Below are 18,261 nucleotides of genomic sequence, written 5' to 3' on the forward strand. Positions count from 1 at the left end.
GTATGTGTCTATAATGCAATAAGACACAAAATGTAGGAAAAGGTACAAATTGCTAGCCGTGATGTCGCACCAAGCGTCTCGAGTCATATGGCACAAAAATGCTTGTTGAGTGCAGACACTATCTCTCTCTCTCTCTCTCTCTCTCCCTCTCTATCTGAAAATATAAATGGTTCCTATTGTGCTTCTCTATACCAACTTAAAATATTAAAAAACAACTTTAAGGATCTTCCTAGATCTTAATCTACACCTTTTGAAAAGATCCCACCAGTGACAGGACACAGCCCTTTCTTGGTTCTCTTCCTACCTATCTAATCGTTCCTTCTGTGTTCGTTTCTCTGATTCCACCTCCTCTTCACTACCTCTATCAGTTGGAGTACTGCAAGGCTCAGTGTTAGGTCATCTGCTTTTCTCAATCTATACCACATCTCTTGGCAAACTAATCATCTATTTCTGATTTCAGTATCATCTGTACGCAGATAATACTCAAATCTACCTATCCTCCCCAGATTTGTCACCTTCTGTATTGGGCCGTGTCACTGAATGCCTTTCTGCCATTTAATCTTGAATGACATCTCACCACCTCAAACGTAATATTTCCAAAACAGAGTTAATTATATTTCTACCAACCAATAATAGTTACCAACCTGATATCTCTATCTCTGTTGTTAACTCAACTATCAACCCTACACCACAAGCTCGCTGCCTAGATGTCATTGTTGACTCCGAACTGTCCTTGGTTCCCCACATTAAATCTGTCTCAAAATCATGTTAATGTACATCTAAGAAACATATCCAAAATATGACCATGTCGTACACAAGACACAGCAAAAACTCTAATACATACTCTTATTATCTCCTACATTGATTATTGCAAAGGTTTCCTTACTGGTCATCCCAAAAATAGGCTCTCACCACTACAATCCATTTTGAATGCAGCTGCAAGGCTGATTTGCCTCGCTAGACGTTTACTCTGATACACTCTGTCAGTCCCTTCATTGGTTACCTGTATTCTACCGTATTCAATACTCACATACCTGGCTATTAACCAAACTGCACCAACGTACAGCTCTTCACTCATCTCAAAATATCTCCCTACCTGACCTTGCCACGTTGCACAAGATCTGCGTCTCTCATCCACACTCATTACTTGCTCCCACTCAAAATTACAGGACTTTATCCAAGATGCGACCACTCTGTGTAATGTCTTCTAACGCACAGTAAGACCTCTAGTCTCTAGACATCATTTAATGTTCCCTGAAAACTCACCTCTTCAACAAGCTTATCAAATTCCGGACCCACCCACTTAACTTCAATGCCTCCCAATCTAATTACATCCCCTCTGTATCGCCCACATATAACCTCACATATGTTGTCTTTCTTCACTCTCACACCCACCTGACCGTTGACCAACATTGCTGAGTGACCATATCATACAGCCCATTAAGAACCTTTGCAATCTGGTGGACCATTATGCAATAGGTAGCAACTATCCTTGTGTATCAATGCCTATTTCCCTATAAATTGTAAACTTGCGAGCAGGGCCTTCTTATCTCCATGTCTATCTGTTTTTACCCAGTTTTGTTCTATTACTAGTAATTCTTATAAAACACAGCGCTTACTAAACCACCAAGCAAACCATAAAATTGTCAATTAATGACCACTATTAGTTAATATCCGGTTTTTGCAGCTCCTAATGGTGGTACTGTTCCACCAAATAAAACAGACAATTATACAATAAACAAACAAGGAGCGCTGAAACCAGATATAAAAAATATATTTTGTACAGCTTTATTAAAATATAATCCACATATATGACCACATTTAAAATAAATCTAAAAATTACTTAAATCCTGTGCCTCTGACTCAATATAAATGTCCGTTAAGATTTTTATATAAATCCATCCATATATGTACTGAGATAAGTCTATATCAACTTCTCATGAGGATATATTTGGCATCCAAATTATATAGTCTCTGTGACCCAGTTTCTTATAACCACATATGCATGTGTGTCCACGGGGGAGAGCACTGTGATGTTTAGATGTCTCCAGCGGTATGCTACGACCCCGAATTAGCAGTGTGAGCTGATGGATACTCACGGCAGCCGCAGCTGTGATAGTTAGATGTCTCCAGCGGTATACTGCGACCCCGGAATGATATAGCCGCAATGTGAGCTGATGGATACTCACGACTGCCGCAGCTTGTGATAAGCGGGGAGCGTGCCTCTTTAGCCAGGTCACGCTTCAGCAATAACCCCGATTAGCGGCTCGCCGGCCAATGGTGCAGCCACAGAGAGAAGTGAGGAGTCGTCAGACAACAGGATTCAGGTGATGAGTGCCCTCCTTACGCGTTTCTCCGCCAGTAGGGCAAGCGGTTTCGTCAGAGGTTTCAAGTTTAAGTAATTTTTAGATTTATTTTAAATGTGGTCATATATGTGGATTATATTTTAATAAAGCTGTACAAAATATATTTTTTATATCTGGTTTCAGCGCTCCTTGTTTGTTTATTGTTCTATTACTGTTGTTCCAGTTGTAAATCGCAATGGAATATGCTGCGCTATAAAGTAAACTGTTAATAAATAAATAAATAAATGACAGACACAAAGTTGTGACTATCTTACAATTTCTGTTATAAATACACGGTCGTGTCACATTATTATGACCACCAGCTAAAAGCCAGAGCAACCTCCATGTGCAACACGGACAGCAGCTAGACGGGCTGAACTGTCATTTTAGACACATGTCTGTTAGACACCAGGTTCATGTTGACGGTGAGCTGCTCCACTGTAGCGTGTCGGTTGGCCCTCCCTTTGTAGCCGACGTTCACCTCTCACATCAGTGGCACGTGGTGCTCCGCAGTTTCCATGTCGGTTATTTGCAGTGGTGCCATTTGTCCAGTCACGATACACCTTCACCACAGCAGCATGCGAACAGTTCACAAACTGCGCTGCTTCATAAATACTGCCACCCTTGACCCAAAAGCCAGTAATCATCACTTTCTGCAACTTGGATAAATCGCACCTTTAACCCATGACAGCAACAGGTGTTATATGTGCAGATGGCCTATCCCACACCCTATATACCTACCAAACCAGCGCACGACACGTGACGTACTCATGCCGACGTCAAATGTAGAAGGTGGTCATAATAATGTGACTCAACCGTGTATAATTTGGTTGATCCCAGAGTATAAATGTTGATATACTTCAGTTTAATATACCCTTTAATAAACCTACATATAATTAATTTTTACAATTTTATTAAAACCAACCATATGAAATAATACAATAGACAGTGCTTAGATTGCTGGAGATCGTGTCATTTTGTCTATTAAAATAGCATAAGGCCACTCCTTGTACCGTCCTGAATAGAGTTTGTTCTAGTTATGTCTGTTACAGAGTTGTGGACACAGATTTCAAACACCAATGCGTTCGTCTTTGCAGACTTCTTCAGAGGTAATGCAGAAGTAGATAAGTAATTTCCATAAAGTATGATGGTTTCCAATCAACTTCCGTGGCTTATAATTAGATGACTTAATCACTTGTTAATAAAGTGTGTACCAGCTTTCAGCTTTTATTTACAGATGTCAATATACTGTACTTGTCAAACAACACATTTAATTTTCAATCATAGTGTGAGATCCAAGTGAACTGGTCTTTGGTCTAGTGATGAACATGGTCTATAACCATGTCTTTGATCACTAGACCACAGACCAGTTCCTAAAGTTCCTTAAGAAAACTACATTTGTTACCAATTTTACCATGCTAACAATAATTAAAATGGATCTTTATTATAGACTGGTAAGAGGGGAATTTAATTGTAGGTGAATTGCTGTTGCTACGGTGTTTAAAGACGGCAACAGCAGCTCAATTTCCAGCCCTCATCCGGCCGATTCGCACCCCCCCTTTCGCTCAAAAGTGCTCGCTACTCTATAGGGTAGTAAACGCTTTTGAACAGGATCCCGCCACCGTAAAGTATAGCGGGTGTCATGCAAATTCGGCTGGGCGAACAAGTGCAGTTGAATTCCCCCCATAATCTTTTCCTTTCTGATAACTACTTCTTCCAGTCTACAAGTCTCTCTTGTGGTAAAAAGACCTTCTTCAAAACATTCAAATCATTTGCAATGTTTTATACAGTGTTTATTTATATGAAAGAGCTAGTGGTAGGGCTAAAACACACTACCCGGCTTTTGCCGGCCGGGAAAAAGACGGACGTCTTTTTCCCGTGCCGGCATTGTAGTTAACAGTGTGAGGGCTGTAACACACTGGCCGGTTTCTCCCGGATGGCAAAAAGCCGGACAAACTTTGTCCGGCTTTTTGCCATCCGGGAGAAACCGGCAGAGTCGCTCACACAGGACGGCTTTGAGCCGTGTGTGATGCTGTGCGCATGTGCAGCATCAGACAAGGCTTCAGAAAAAACCGTTGTGTGTAAAAGCTCCCCTTCACACACACGGTACACTGGCTGCAAAGACGGCCCGGCGGCCGCCCAGCCGCCGGACCTTCCAGTGGTGAGACCCGGCTGCAACCCGGCAGCCGGGCCGGGGCCGTGCAGTGTGAAGGGACCCTAGCCCTCACACTGTTAACTACAATGCCAGCACGGGAAAAAGCCGTCCGGCTTTTTCCCGGCCGGCAAAAGCCGGGTAGTGTGTTTTAGCCCTGAGGGCTAGGGTCCCTTCACACTGCACAGCCCTGGCCCGGCTGCCGGGTTGCAGCCGGGTCTCACCACTGGAAGGTCCGGCGGCCGGGCGGCCGGGCGGCCGCCGGGCCGTCTTTGCAGCCAGTGAACCGTGTGTGTGAAGGGGAGCTTTCACACACAACGTTTTTTTCTGAAGCCGTGTCTGATGCTGCACATGCGCACAGCATCACATACAGCTCAAAGCCGTCCTGTGTGAGCGACTCTGCCAGTTTCTCACGGATGGCAAAAAGCCGGACAAAGTTTGTCCGGCTTTTTGCCATCCGGGAGAAACCGGCCAGTGTGTTACAGCCCGTACAGTCCTGGCACTCACAGTAACAAGTGGATACAAGGTTTATAGCAGCTTCCATACTCTGGACAAATCCTTACGCTCTCTTTTTATTAACGTCTGATATGATTTTACAGATTTTTTCCTCATTACAGAATTGGTTATTAGAAATAAAAATACAAGTAAAATGTACTGAATACAATAACAATTGGTTATATCAGCTTTATTCCTTGTAATATATCCTGTTTTACCAATCCTTTGCTCATAGAAACATAGAATTTGACGCAGTGGCGGCTGCAGGCTGGAGCGGGTATGGACATACGAACATAAAGGCAGGGCTGTATGTAACAATTGTGCTGGCTGCAGGTCTCCGGGAATCAGCAGCACTGTGTGTCGTATTACAGCCGCCGATGAACCCAGGACTCAGCATTCAGCATAACACTTCCACTCTCCTGCTAAGGTGGGCTTTGAACGAGAGTGGAGCCGAAAGCAGCATCCTGGGTTCAGCGGCGGCTGTAAGACACCAAACACTGGCGATCCCCGGGGATCTGCAGACAGCACATATTTTACATACATCCCTGCATGTATTTTCATATGTGCTAACCATCTCCCCCCTGCATGATGTGGTGTGAGCTTCAGCCCAGGGGCTGCAGCCGCCACTGATTTGACGGCAGATAGGAACCACTTGGCCCATCTAGTCTGCCCCTTTTTTTTATCATATTTTTACATCAAACCTTATTTGATCCTTATTTCTTTGGAAGGATATCCTTACATCTATCCCATGCATGTTTAAATTGCTCTACTGTCTTAGCCTTTACCACCTCTGCTGGGAGCTATTCCACTTGTCCACTATGCTTTCTGTGAAGTAATTTTTCCTCCAATTTCCACTGAACCTCCCCCCCCCCCCCCCTCCAGTTTCAGTGCATGTCCTCGTGTTCTAATACTTCTCTTCTTTTGAAGAATGTTTGCCTTCTGGACTTTGTTAAAACCTTTGATATATTTTAGATATATTTTGTTTTTTAATGTTTTTTTTTTACCTTTTCTATCCTTGACTAGCCATGTCTGTCACATATCATAATATTTATAACTTTGTTTCGAGTGAAGCAGAGCGAGACACCGTGCCCAAAGCGTGGCGAATAATGCGAGCCTACGAGGGGCCACGTTTTTACAAATTGTGATCCCAGATGGAAAAACTACCCACGCTAATCCCAAAAATACAAAAAAAGTGTCGACCATTTTGTGTCCACCATTGACACATTAACCTTTTGCTCCTGTCGACTTTTTGTCCATATCGACCTTTTCCTGTCGACCTTTCATAGGTCGACTTTTTGTCCATGTTGACCGTAGGGGTTGACCAAATGACTGTCGACCTAGACATTGTAGATCTTCTATACCACACCCAATTTAATCAAAATGGCACATACTGTACATGCAATTGCATGGAAAAATATTGGTATTCTCCCTAGTAAATGACCCAAACTGTTTTATTACACCACTGTACTAGGGCTTTGTCTGTCTGTCTATCCAAACAATACAACATGACGCTTATTTAAGACAAGTTATGATTAATCAAATTTGGAAACATAAATGGGTCTGATTCTCTCTCTCTCTCTCTCTCTCTCTCTCTCTACATATGTGTCTGTCTATCTATCTATCTATCTATCTATGTATCTATCTATCTGTCTATCTTATACTTTATATCTCTGTATCTATCTATCTATCTATCTATCTATCTATCTATCTATCTATCTATCTATCATCTACTATATCTCTGCATCTATCTATCTATCTATCTATCTATCTATCTATCTATCTATCTATCTATCTATCTATCTATCTATCATCTACTATATCTCTGCATCTATCTATCTATCTATCTATCTATCTATCTATCTATCTATCTATCTATCTATCTACTATATATCTCTGCATCTATCTATCTATCTATCTATCTATCTATCTATCTATCTATCTACTATATATCTCTGCATCTATCTATCTATCTATGTAAACAATACAATATGTGAAGCTTATTTAAGATTAATTATACTTAATCAAAGTTGGAAAAAGAAATGGGGCTGATTATGCCTCTCCGTGTGTGTGTGTGTGTGTGTGTGTGTGTGTGTGTGTGTGTGTGTGTGTGTGTGTTTGTATCTATCTACAGTATCTATCTGGATTAATCATTGGAACTGTATACCAATTATTGTGGCTGAAGACCTCTGAGACCAAGTTTCTTCCAAAGGCTTTTCTCCATCATCAGAGTAGTTAGATTCACATGTCAAGTTAAGTTAGCCTGATTGAGTTCCGAAACTGGGTATTCCATCCATAATCTGCATTTTATAAGAAGGACAAATAAAAAAAATCCCCCTATGGTTTTGTGTGGAGCCCTTGCTTTGTCCCACTGAATATCTTTAAGGTGAACCGGTCATAGGGTGAAGGTTGGAATGTCTGGGCAAACTGGATGAGTGTATTTAAATTTAACTAATTCCCTTTTGCCCTTATTCTTTTAATACTTCTTTTTATCCCGTCTTTGTTGGACATAAGTCTTTCATTGTTTGTTTCTCAACAAAACTAAAATAAAATGAAAACCCAACTTCCCACCTCCAGTTTTATTCAGTCACATTCTACCATTATGCTTCTCATTTTAATTTATTTGGATTATTTTGATGTAAATAAAAAATAATTATCTGATGTGACCATAGCAAAATGTTGTTTCTGCTACAAATGTAGGCCACCTCATGATTTTCAGCAGAATACATTTATACTGATTTAAGCCATCCTATTTATTTACAACAACAAGCTGAACTTGACAAGTGGCGTCAAAGGGAACTATCTAAAGAAAAGCATCTTGGGATTACTCTGGTTACATTTATATATCTACTCCGTAAAAAAAGAAAAGTACAAAATTTAACTGAAATGGTACATCAGTGTTCCTAAGCATTATTATTTAATAATAATAATAAAATGTGATGGCTACTGTAGCAGAATAGATTTCTTCAATGTGGACATATCATAGAGGTGTGTGAAAGTGAACTCTATTCTCTTTTCTAGATTTGGCATCCATCTCTTATGGACAATTCTGTCATGCTGCTATTTATAGATGTAACGAGTTCAGCAGGGTTCTAGGTTCTTTTCAGTGGGGACTTGTATGCTGCTCCATAGCCTCAGCATTGGCATACAGAGGGGTTTACTACAAACCTTTTGTTTTAGAACTTCTCCCAATTGTGGTAGTGAATTGTGGGTACCTGGGAACATTGTTCCTTGATGTTATAATTTGGATGTAATACAAGCCATAAATAATTATCAGTGGGCATCATCGCCTCATGATGCACTTGGTACGTAGTTTCCTCAATGCTAACATTGGTTTTGGGGGATGCATTGTCATGCTTTCATTTGGCAGTTTATACTCTATGTATGAGCCAGATGCATGTTCCTTGAGTTTGTCATGTCCTTCTTAGGTTTGGAAGATTATCAGGCAACCATAGAGAGACTGACTCAGAAGGCTATTGCCCCATCTAATTAAGAACCTAAATTGTACATTTTTGAAGTTGCTTTGTTCTGGGTTACTTTTTCTTTGATTTTTTTCCAGAGCCTTTAGGATATATGAGATAGTGGCTGTTGTTAAGTGTTGGGTATAGGATGCCGGTGGTCGGGACCCTGGAGGTCAGCATACAGACGCCGGGATTCCAGCAGCTAGAATGCAGGCAGGGGGGGCGAGTGCAGCAAAGCCCATTGCTAGCTCGCTGCACTCACCATGACACCCACGAGTGGGAATAGCCCCTGTTAGCTGGGATTCCAGCAGGTGGCATTGTCAGTTGTCGGGATTCCGGCGTCAGTATCCTGACCACTGGGATCCTGACTGCTAGCACTGTAACTACATCCCGTTGTAAGAGGTCTGTGTCATCCAGTCACCTTTATTAGTCTGGCCGGTGTCAAATTAAGTAAAATACATTAGTCCAAGATGGATCAGTTGGGCCAGAAACAGTGGACTACACTGTCATGTTATGCGATTTTGCCAATCTTACTGTCAAAGCTGGCTCAGCCTACTTAAATCTAAGTTCAAAGCAGGCATTGGTTAGAACAGTACAGCAGCACCACAGCAAAGCTCACTGATGCCCTGGGCCAACCACATTGATGTCATATGAGGGGGATGGGTCCGCCAATAGGACAAAGTGCAGATTATGGAACTCATATGCTTTGTGTAGGTACATCCAATCCACTGCAAAGTCTCGGTGTTCATATGCGTTTATTCAGGCCCTAAGCATTGGAAGTTGTTGATATATAAATAACACATGCACAGTAGCACATTCTATTGGCAGATTTGTGTTCCCTCCATTGGGCAACCCAGGATGAATGTTGCTCACCATAATTGATATGGGGGCATGAAAGGCTTTATCTATTTTTTTCTTCCAGTGGGAAATTGATTGGCTTGTGGTCTCCCATAGGTTTTTTGTCATTTTCACCCCCTGTTTCCCTAGCTAGGCAAAGCATTCTGTTGGGTTGCTTTGATTTAGAGATGTGCAGCAGGCATTTTTCGTGTTTTGGGTTTGGGTTTTGGTTTTGGATTCGGGTCCGCGGTCGGGTTTTGGATTCGGATGTGTTTTGGATACGGGTGATTTTTGAAAAACAACACAAAAACAGCTAAAATCATAGAATGTGGGGGTAATTTTGATCCTATAGTATTATTAACCTCAATAACAATAATTTCCACTCATTTGCAGTCTATTCTGAACACCTCACACCTCACAATATTATTTTTAGTCCTAAAATTTTCACCGAGGTCGCTGGATGACTAAGCTAAGCGACCCAAATGGGCGGCACAAACACCTGGCACATCTAGGAGTGGCACTGCAGTGTCAGATAGGATGGCACTTAAAAAAATAGTCCCCAAACAGCACATGATGGAAAGATAAAAAGAGGTGCACCAAGGTCGCTGGATGGCGGTCGCTGGATGGCTAAGCTAAGCGACACAAACACCTGGCCCATCTAGAATTAGACTCCAGTATCATGTGAATTATAAGGCAATATCACTGGAATTATTTGTTATAATCAATGGAATTATTGGTCCAAATCACTGGAAGAAAATGACAAAATCACTAGAATTAAAAGCCAGTATCACAGGAATTATTCGTTCTAATCAATGGTATTATTGGTCCAAATCACTGGAAGAAAATGACAAAATCACTGGAATTAAATGGCAGTAATGTCGGGAATTATATCAAATGGCAGTACCACTGGACATATACGGAAGTGTCAGACAGGATGGCCCTTTTAAAAAAATAATCCCCAAACAGCACATGATGCAAAGAAAAGAGAAAAACAGGTGCACTGTGGTCGCTGGATGGCTAAGCTAAGCGACACAAACACCTCAATATCACAGGAATTATTCGTTCTAATCAATGGTATTATTGGTCCAATCACTGGAAGAAAATGACAAAATCACTAGAATTACAAGCCAGTATCACGGGAATTATATCAAATGGCAGACACTGAGCAGCACGATGCAGCTCAAGACACTGAGCACTGACCAGTGATACTGAGCACTGATGATACTACTGAGCAGTGATACTGAGAACTGACACTGAGCAGCACGATGCAGCACAAGACACTGAGCACTGACCAGTGATACTGAGCACTGATGATACTACTGAGAACTGACACTGAGCAGCACAATCCAGCACAAGACACTGTACTAGTATTAGTAATGTAGTATTACTGAGCAGCACAAGACAATGAGCAGTGATACTGAGCACTGATGATACTACTGAGAACTGACACTGAGCAGCACGATGCAGCACAAGACACTGTACTAGTATTAGTAATGTAGTATTACTAAGCACCACAAGACAATGAGCAGTGATACTGAGCACTGATGATACTACTGAGCACTGATACTGAGCAGCACGATTAGCACAAGACACTGTACTAGTATTAGTAATGTAGTATTACTAAGCACCACAAGACAATGAGCAGTGATACTGAGCACTGATGATACTACTGAGCACTGATACTGAGCAGCACGATTAGCACAAGACACTGTACTAGTATTAGTAATGTGGTATTAATGAGCAGCACAAGACAATAAGCAGTGATACTGAGCACTGATGATACTACTGAGAACTGACACTGAGCAGCACGATGCAGCACAAGACACTGTACTAGTATTAGTAAATGTAGTATTACTGAGCAGCACAAGACAATGAGCAGTGATACTGAGCACTGATGATACTACTGAGAACTGACACTGAGCAGCACGATGCAGCACAAGACACTGTACTAGTATTATTAATGTAGTATTACTGAGCACCACAAGACAATGAGCAGTGATACTGAGCACTGATGATACTACTAAGAACTGACACTGAGCAGCACGATTAGCACAAGACACTGTACTAGTATTAGTAATGTAGTATTACTGAGCAGCACAAGACAATGAGCAGTGATACTGAGCTGATGATACTACTGAGAACTGACACTGAGCAGCACGATGCAGCACAAGACACTGTACTAGTATTATTAATGTAGTATTACTGAGCACCACAAGACAATGAGCAGTGATACTGAGCACTGACGATACTACTGAGCACTGATACTGAGCAGCACGATTAGCACAAGACACTGTACTAGTATTAGTAATGTAGTATTACTGAGCAGCACAAGACAATGAGCAGTGATACTGAGCACTGATGATACTACTGAGAACTGACACTGAGCAGCACAATGCAGCACAAGACACTGTACTAGTATTAGTAATGTAGTATTACTAAGCACCACAAGACAATGAGCAGTGATACTGAACACTGATGATACTACTGAGCACTGATACTGAGCAGCACGATTAGCACAAGACACTGTACTAGTATTAGTAATGTAGTATTACTAAGCACCACAAGACAATGAGCAGTGATACTGAGCACTGATGATACTACTGAGCACTGATACTGAGCAGCACGATTAGCACAAGACACTGTACTAGTATTAGTAATGTGATATTAATGAGCAGCACAAGACAATAAGCAGTGATACTGAGCACTGATGATACTACTGAGAACTGACACTGAGCAGCACGATGCAGCACAAGACACTGTACTAGTATTATTAATGTAGTATTACTGAGCACCACAAGACAATGAGCAGTGATACTGAGCACTGATGATACTACTAAGAACTGACACTGAGCAGCACGATTAGCACAAGACACTGTACTAGTATTAGTAATGTAGTATTACTGAGCAGCACAAGACAATGAGCAGTGATACTGAGCACTGATGATACTACTGAGAACTGACACTGAGCAGCACGATGCAGCACAAGAGACTGTACTAGTATTACTGAGCAGCACAAAAGCACTCTGGAATTGTTATCCCCCAGATACCACTGTGACTGGAATGATGATGACCGATGCACAGTCACAGGACACTACTACCACAGCACCCTACTGCAGCAAGATGCAGCACAAGAGATACACTGTACCAGTATTACTGAGCAGCACAAAAGCACTTATACTGAGCACTGATACTGAGAACTGACACTGAGAAAACGTAGCCACGTCCTCTCTGTACCCTCTACAATGTCCGAGTGAAAATGACGGTGACGCGCGGCTCTTTATATGGAATCCGAATCTCGCGAGAATCCGACAGCGGGATGATGACATTTTGCCTCGTTTGGGTTTTCTGAGTCAGGCGGGAATAACCGAGTCGGGCTCGGTCCCGTGTTTGACACGTGGAGTTTGGAAGGCGTAGGGATATTGGAGAACAGAGTACTGTTACATCAAAACCAACTTTTAAGAAGTGATGAAACATTATATCCTGCTGATAATCCGAGAGCCTATAACTTGTACTAATAACCCTGTGCCTCACTTGCACCTTGTTGTGCAGACCAGACCTTGTTTTATTTACAGTTACTGTAACATCCACACTCACCTTCCACACATTAGCCCATATAATTTGTTTCTGGTAACGAACCAGGAACAACTGTAACTCAATACTTTCACTTGAACCAGGCATCCAGGAAGTTTGAAAACAGCTGCTACTGTATGCTGCTTCTTGATAACAAGTACTGAAGCTCTCCCTACAGATAGCACAAGAAGAGACAGCCGAGAACCTGGAAAATGCATCGGTTTTCAAATCTCCCACCAGGGTCGGAGCAGGACTCTATGCTGGCCTGTGCTGACACCACTCCCCCAAACCCATGACATTGTGATGTCATACCTGGAGGACAGGCCCACCGGAACAGCCTTATTCCAAAATTGAATAAATTAATTTTTTCCCTTTAAAATTCTAAACACAATACCCCATAATGACATCGTGATAAAAAAGTTTTTTTGAGATTTTTGCAAATTTATTAAAAATAAAAAAACTAAGAAATCACATGTACATAAGTATTCACAGTCTTTGGGGTATTGTATGTAGAATTTTGAAGGAAACAATTAATTTATTCCATTTTGGAATAAGGCTGTAACATAACAAATGTGGGAAAAGTGAAGCGCTGTGAATTCCTTCCGGATTCACTGTATGATGCAGCAACAGTGTTGCCCCAGGGTCCTGCTCCCTGGGTGCCAGCACTACTTGGACAACCCTAGTTGCGGCCCTGTCTCCCACTGCTTGGCTGGTGTGATAGTTTATTGACCTGCCTGGCAGCAGGAGACTGGAAACGGAGTTTCAAGTGGAAGCCGCACACTGGTAATGAGTGGGACTTGTTTAACAAGTGTCCATATTTTTATTACTGTATCTGTACTATAGTATAACATACCCACATATAAAGTACTTCTACAGTTATCTTTTATACTGGATTTTTTTTTTATTAGTTAAACCTTTAAAATAAGGACATTGCAGATCCAAATCTTTGTAACATCCCCTGAAAAGAAAATCGTCAATTATGGTGAAACACAACCTAAAAAAATGTAATCTTTGTCTACAAGAGCTACCTAAGTTACATTACTTTTTCATCAAAATATGTTTGTTGTTTTGTTGCCAAGTTTCAGCTTAATGAAATTCTCACCATAATGTATCATTTACAGTAGTCAATTTTATTCCATGGAGAGATTATGAAAATCCACTTTTTATTTGATTTTTTTTCCCCTTTTGTGTGTATCAGTTGCACTTTTAACAAACGCCGTCGTTCATCACTTCAATAGATCATAATTGGTCGTTCTTATAAAGGCAGATTATGTCTGTTTCATGAGACATATTCTGTGGCAGGAGGTATAATTATAGCATGGAGACTCAATCGCTTTTTCTCTTTCTTTTTTTTATCAAACCACAACTGAGAAACCAAATAATTTTTCTTGTCTTCCTCTCCGGAGGTGCTGTGCATGCCAAGATTAGCCTGTTTGATGTTCAAATTTACTGGTTAACACAATGTTTCTTTAAAAGTCAGTGTGAATTACAGGTAAAATTACTTTTTTTATTTAATCTTGAACATAAGGGTGTTTGAAAAAATCCATACCTTGAAATAATAAGATTTTACTCACCGGTAAATCTATTTCTCGTAGTCCGTAGTGGATGCTGGGACTCCGTAAGGACCATGGGGATTAGCGTCTCCGCAGGAGACTGGGCACAACTAAAGAAAGCTTTAGGACTACCTGGTGTGCACTGGCTCCTCCCACTAAGACCCTCCTCCAGACCTCAGTTAGGATACTGTGCCCGGAAGAGCTGACACAATAAGGAAGGATTTTGAATCCCGGGTAAGACTCATACCAGCCACACCAATCACACCGTATAACTCGTGATACTATACCCAGTTAACAGTATGAAATATAACTGAGCCTCTCAACAGATGGCTCAACAATAACCCTTTAGTTAGACAATAACTATAAACAAGTATTGCAGACAATCCGCACTTGGGATGGGCGCCCAGCATCCACTACGGACTACGAGAAATAGATTTACCTTTGAGTAAAATCTTATTTTCTCTGACGTCCTAAGTGGATGCTGGGACTCCGTAAGGACCATGGGGATTATACCAAAGCTCCCAAATGGGCGGGAGAGTGCGGATGACTCTGCAGCACCGAATGAGCAAACTCTAGGTCCTCCTCAGCCAGGGTATCAAACTTGTAGACTCTTACAAAAATGTTTTAACCCGACCAAGTAACAGCTCGGCAAAGTTGTAAAGCCGAGACCCCTCGGGCAGCCGCCCAAGAAGAGCCCACTTTTCTCGTGGAATGGGCTTTTACAGAATTAGGGTGCGGCAGTCCAGCCGCAGAATGTGCAAGTTGAATCGTGCTACAGATCCAGTGAGCAATCGTCTGCTTAGAAGCAGGAGCACCCAGCTTGTTGGGTGCATACAGGAGAAATAGCGAGTCAGTTTTCCTGACTCCAGCTGTCCTGGAAACATATACTTTTCAGGGCCCTGACTACATCCAGTAACTTGGAATCCTCCAAGTCCCAAGTAGCCGCAGGCACCACAATAGGTTGGTTCACATTAAAAAATTATACCACCTTAGGAAGGAATTGGGAACGAATCCTCAATTCCGCCTTATCCATATAAAATACAGATAAGGGCTTTTGTATGACAAAGTCGCCAATTCTGATACACGCCTGGCCGAAGCCAAGGCCCACAGAATGACCACTTTCTACGTGAGGTATTATAGCTCCACGGATTTAAGTGGCTCAACCCAATACGACTTCAGGAAATCAAACACCACGTTGAGATCCCACGGTGCCACTGGAGGCACAAACGGGGGCTGACTATGCAGCACTCCCTGAACAAAAGTCTGAACTTCAGGCAGTGAAGCCAGTTCAATTTTGGAAGAAAATCGATAGAGCTGAAATCTGGACCTTAATGGAACCCAATTTTAGGCCCATAGTCACCTCTGACTGTAGGAAGTGCAGAAATCGACCTAGCTGAAATTTCTCCTTTGGGGCCTTCCTGGCCTCACAGTACGCAACATATTTCCGCCATATGCGGTGATAATGGTTTGCGTTCACTTCTTTCCTAGCTTCAAATAGCGTAGGGATAACTTCCTCCGGAATTCCCTTTTCCTTCAGGATCCGGCGTTCAACCGCCATGCCGTCAACGCAGCCGCGGTACGTCTTGGAACAGACAGGCCCCCTGCTGCAGCAGGTCCTGTCTGAGCGGCAGAGGCCATGGGTCCTCTGAGATCATTACTTGGAGTTCTGGTTACCAAGCTCTTCTTGGCCAACCCGGATCAATGAGTATAGTTCTTACTCCTCTCCTTCTTATTATTCTCATTACCCTGGGTAAGAGAGGCAGAGAAGGGAACACATACACCGACTGGTACACCCACGGTGTTACCAGAGCGTCCACAGCTATCGCCTGAGGGTCTTTGACCTGGCGCAATATCTTTGTAACTTTTAGTTGAGGCGGGACGCCATCATGTCCACCTGTGGCCTTTCCCAACGGTGTACAATCATTTGGAAGACTTCTGGATGAAGTCCCCACTCTCCCGGGTGGAGGTTTCTTAGTTGTCCACTCCGGGAATGAACACTGCTGACAGTGCTAACACATGATTTTCCGCCCATCGGAGAATCCTTGTGGCTTCTGCCATCGCCATCCTGCTTCTTGTGCCGCCCTGTCGGTTTACATGAGCGACCGCCGTGATGTTGTCTGACTGGATCAGCACCGGCCGGTGTTGAAGCAGGGGTCTAGCCTGACTTAGGGCATTGTAAATGGCCCTCAGTTCCAGAATATTTATGTGTAGGGAAGTCTCCTGACTTTTCCATAGCCTTGGAAGTTCCATCCCTGTGTGACTGCCCCCCAGCCTCGAAGGCTGGCATCCGTGGTCACCAGGACCCAGTCCTGTATGCCGAATCTGCGGCCCCCTAGAAGATGAGCACTCTGCAGCCACCACAACAGCGACACCCTGACCCTTGGAGACAGGGTTATCCGCCGATGCATCTGAAGATGCGACCCGGACCACTTGTCCAACATATCCCACTGGAAAATCCTTGCATGGGACCTGGGGAATGGAATTTCTTCGTAAGAAGCTACCATTTTTCCCAGGGCTCGCGTGCATTGATGCACCGACACCTGTATACGTATTAGGAGGTCTCTGTCTAGAGACAACAACTCCTTGGACTTCTCCTCCGGGAGAAACCCTTTTTATCCTGTTCTGTGTCCAGAACCATACCCAGGAACAGTAGACGCGTCGTAGGAACCAGCTGCGACTTTGGAATATTCAGAATCCAGCCGTGCTGTTGTAGCACTTCCCGAGATAGTGCTACTCCGACGAACAACTACTCCCTGGACCTCGCCTTTATAAGGAGATCGTCCAAGTACGGGATAATTATTTCGGCCATTACCTTGGTAAATACCTCGGTGCCGGGGACAGACCAACGGCAACGTCTGGAATTGGTAATGACAATCCTGTACCACAATATTGAGGTACTCCTGGTGAAGAGGGTAAATAGGGACATGCAGGTAATCATCCTTGATGTCCATTGATACCATGAAATTCTCCAGGCTTGCAATAATCGCCCTGAGCGATTCCATTTTGAACTTGAACCTTCGTATATAAGTGTTCAAGGCTTTCAATTTTAGAATGGGTCTCACCGAACCGTCTGGTTTCGGTACCACAACATTTTGGAATAGTAACCCCGGCCTTGTTGAAGGAGGGGTACCTTGCTTTCACCTGCTGGAAGTACAGCTTGTGAATTGCCGCCAGTACTACCTTTCTCCGAGGGCAGCCGGCAAGGCTGATGTGAGGTAACGGCGAGGGGGAGTCGCCTCGAACTCCAGCCTGTATCCATGTGATCAGGGCCGGTTCAAGGGCGCTCTGCGCCCCGGGCAGGAAATGGGGCGTGGCCTAATACAGGGGGCGTGGTCAATTACGCCCCCTGTACATTAAAAGCGCCGCTTGAATGCTGAGCGGTGCGCGATGACGTCATCGCGCACCGCACAGCAAAAGGTCCTCTCCACGAAGGGAAACTAGACGCTATGAGTCTAGTTCCCTTCGTAGAGAGGACCTTTGCTGTGCGGTGCGCGATGACGTCATCGCGCACCGCTCAGCAAAGTTACTCTCCAGGAAGGGAAACTAGACGCATAGCGTCTAGTTCCCTTCAGGAGGCGGACGGGGACGGGGACGGGGATCGGGACGGGGACGGCAGCAGAGGCGGACAGGGACACAGCAGGCAGCAGTGGCGGATCTTGCCACGGTGCGGCGCCCTCCGGATGGCGCCAGCGCCCTCCGGAAGGCGGCGCCCCGGGCAAAAGTCCTGCTTGCCCGTGGCAAGATCCGCCACTGCATGTGATACTATTTGCAGAACCTAGAGATCCACCTGTGGGCAAGCCCACTGGTCCCTGAAGTTCCCGAGACGCGCCCCTACCGCACCTGTCTCCACC

This window comes from Pseudophryne corroboree, chromosome 9 (assembly GCF_028390025.1).
Source record: "Pseudophryne corroboree isolate aPseCor3 chromosome 9, aPseCor3.hap2, whole genome shotgun sequence".
In the NCBI taxonomy this organism is placed as follows: domain Eukaryota; kingdom Metazoa; phylum Chordata; class Amphibia; order Anura; family Myobatrachidae; genus Pseudophryne; species Pseudophryne corroboree.